The sequence below is a fragment of the Cebus imitator genome, unplaced genomic scaffold (genome assembly GCF_001604975.1).
Source record: "Cebus imitator isolate Cc_AM_T3 unplaced genomic scaffold, Cebus_imitator-1.0 Scaffold232, whole genome shotgun sequence".
NCBI lineage: Eukaryota > Metazoa > Chordata > Mammalia > Primates > Cebidae > Cebus > Cebus imitator.
In genome coordinates, this window is record NW_016107547.1 from 2,264,105 (window position 1) to 2,267,652 (window position 3,548).

The 3,548-nt window shown below is 45.4% G+C and overlaps 1 non-coding gene across 1 annotated transcript; it reads right to left on the reverse strand.

Moving 5' to 3' along the window:
* Window positions 1–1,467: 1,467 nt before the first annotated feature.
* On the reverse strand, window positions 1,468–1,529 carry LOC119466826. The gene has a single exon (XR_005195315.1). It is a non-coding gene; the product is annotated as a U7 small nuclear RNA (small nuclear RNA).
* Window positions 1,530–3,548: the final 2,019 nt, after the last annotated feature.

The following is a 3,548-nucleotide window of genomic DNA, read 5'->3' on the forward strand; positions in this document are numbered from 1 at the left end:
AGAGTGTCTCGCTGTGTCTCCAGGCTGGAGTGCAGTGGTGCAATCTTGGCTCACTGCAATCTCCACCTCCTGGATTCAAGTGTTTCTTCTGCCTCAGCCTCCCGAGTAGCTGGGACTACAGGCACGTGACACCACACCTGGCTAATTTTTTGTATTTTTAGTAGAGACGGGTTTCACTGTGTTAGCCAGGATGGTCTTGATCTGCTCGCCCCGCGATCTACCTGCCTCGGCCTCCCAAAGTACTGAGACTACAGGCGTGAGCCACCCCGCCCGGCCAATTTCTATTTCTTTATATTTTTGTTATCTGTTGAAAGCTATTTCTGGGGAGGAGGAGGGGGGAAAAAGCAGATAGCTATTTCTTCCACTTGGTCTTCCAGATTACCAATTTGGTTCTTAGTTTAGGATCACCCTCTTTTCTAGTTTGTGCACTAATTTTTTTTAATTCCAAAATCATGTTTTCTAGTTGTAGAATGTCTTTTTTGTGCTCTAATTGCACATCCTTGAGAGCTTTCATTACCTGTTTGTTACACTTTATCATTTGACACACGTGTATATGATATACGCCAAGCACTGTTCTAAACATTTTACAAATATTAACTTGTTTAATCATTTACTAATTCTCTCTGACTCTGCCTGTAATTCTGCATCAAAAGAACCCACCTGTCTCGTTGTGTGAGTTAGTCTTCCTCCCTCTGGTTAATAAATGTCCTTAAATGGGTCATTTCTCTTTACCTGCTCATGGTTTTGACTTCTTTGCAGTTAGGTCAGATTAGGGTCTTCTGAGCAGTGGTAAACCAGCGAGTGGTGGAAGACTAAGCAGTTTTTGCTGCTGTAGGTGAGAAGTAGAGTGGATGAAGAGATAGCAGCCTTAGCCTTCGCTGGGGCATAGGAAGGAAGCCTTTTTGCCCCAAGCCTCCCTGAGTGTAAGTGGCAATCTCGTCCAACCACAGGCGCTGAAAGTAATGCAGGCCAGCAAAATAGTTTTCCTCAAGTTTCATCATGGTCATGTGAATCAGTGAGGTCCCTTAGGACTTCTGGAAAGCATGTGGGCAGGTGGAACCTTCGTAGAACAGGCTTCGTAGAGCAGAATCAGTCTTTGCTCCAGATTTCTTTCTTTTTTTTTTTTTTTTTTTAATTTTTAATTTAAAGATTCATTGGCCAGGTCTGGTGGCTCAGGCCTGTAACCCCAGCACTTTGGGAGGACAAGGCAGGTGGATCACGAGGTCAGGAGTTCAAGGCCAGTCTGACCAACATGGTGAAACTCTGTCTCTGCCAAAAATACAAAAATTAGCCAAGCATGGTGGTGCCCGCCTGTAATCCCAGCTGATCGGGAGGCTGAGGCCAGAGAATCGCCTGAAACCAGAAGGCAGAGGTTGCAGTGATCTGAGATTGTGCCCCTGCACACTCCAGCCCTGGGCAACAGAGCAAGACTCTATCTGGAAATAAATAAATACATAAAGCTTCACTGAGGGCTTTCCGGTATTTACTAGAAAGTCTGCTAGACAGATTCTAAAAGAGCTGTAACACTATCCCAGGTTTTAAGAGAGATACCCTGCTCTCTACCACTATCCCATGACTCCTGGCACTAAGCAGATCAGACAGTCTCAGTCAAGTCATCAGGGGAACTCCGGAGCCAAAATTGTCTCTTTGAAGTATCCCACTGGCCAGGCATGGTGGCTCACGCCTGTAATCCCAGCACTTTGGGAGGCCAAAGTGGGTGGATCACTTGAGGTCAGGAGTTATGAGACCAGCCTGGCCAACATAGCGAAACCCCATCTCCGCCAACAAATACAAAAATCAGCCAAGCGTGGTGGCACACGCCTGTAGTTCCAGCTACTCAGGAAGCTGAGATGGGAGGATCACTTGAACCTGGGAGGTGGAGGCTGCAGTGAGCCAAAATCACACCACTTAACTCCAGCCTGGGTGATGGACTGAGACCCTGTCTCAAAAAATAAATTAATTTAAGTTAATTTTAAAAATAAACTAAAGTGTCCCACATTGGGCAGAAATGATCAGATGCTAGCATCACTGCCATATACAGTCATAGGCTAGACGCTGCTCAAATCTGCTCTCCACCCCCACTAGAAAATTCTAAAAGAAATATAGCCTTAAATACAGCTTTTAGGTTACATCACCTTACTCTCCACTAGGATTCAGGAGAAAGCGTGTGTCAGGAACATTTATTCAAGCTTCCACCTTCCCAGAACTTGAGGATACTATTTCTTTTTTTTAACCTTGCATACTATAGAAATATTGTAGCCATGTTAATTTCAAAGAGAAGAAGGAAGGAAAGTAGGGATAGCATTGCTACTGGTTTTCCAAGACCTACAAGTATGTTGTATTTCTCCTAAATTTGGTCTTGAAATCTTTCTCTGCAGAGGGAGTGTAAACTCTAGCCCTGCCCTGATCAGGTTCCAGGGGCTTCTTTGTGGGTATTTACACTGTGCCCTTCACAGGATACTTCTTTATTTTAGCAGATGGCCTAATGCCGAGGTATCTGACCCATGGTCAGGTGTCCCTCTCCTAGGAACTTGTTTATACTGGCATCTGCCCTTGAGGCTCTTGTCTGACTTGTGTTCAGTTTATTCCTGCCAAGATAGCCACTCTTTAGGAGAGCTTTCACTGGGAGTAAAATTAGGTCTGTGTGTGTGTCAGTCAGGTGAGGCACGGAGAAGACAGCACAACAAAAACACATGAAAAAAACAAAAGCAGTTTATTACTCATAGATCCCAGAGAGAAGAGGGTGGCAACAAGCAGACTGTCAAACCAGTGAAAGGGGAGTGAGGAACAAAGAAGACCTATGCAGTGAGTCATTCATCGGGGCCCATGATACTATCCAATCAGAGTTCCCTTCCAATTGGTGGGGTTAGAGAAAGCAGGCATGAGTTCCACGGGGTTGCATTGTAACAGAGTGGTCACTGCACAGTCCCTGTTGAGAGTAGAATAAATGGGGTGAGTCAAATGTGCCGTCACACCTGGCTAATTTTTGTGTTTTTGGTAGAGACAGGGTTTTGCCATCTTAGGCTGATCTCAAACTCCTGGCCTCAAGTGATCTGCCCGCCTCAGCCTCCCAAAGTGCTGGGATTACAAGCCTGAGGCATCACACCAGTTCCAACATCTTAATATATAAACTGAAATACTTGAAGCAGGGGTGACAAACTCAAAGACTAGAATCAAGCAGGTAAATATGTGAAGGAAGGGACCAGATATAACTGCATAAGCATTCATTGTGTGAATGGTAAGGACTGCAGCAAATCCCAGAAGGCAAGCTACTCAGCTCCAGCATACATGGCAATCAAAAATGCAGTCTGAACCAAAGGCTACATTCTTAGCCACAATGCAAGGCAACCAACATTTAGAGCTGGACCTGCACCCATACCACCACTGACCATACAGCAAAAATGCTGCAATAAGATGAGGAATTACAGCCGGGTGCAGTGGCTCCTGCCTGTAATCCTTGCACTTTGGGAGGCCAAGGTGGGCAGATCACCTGAGGTCAGGAGTTGAAGTACTAGCCTGGCCAACATGGTAAAACCCTGTCTCTACTA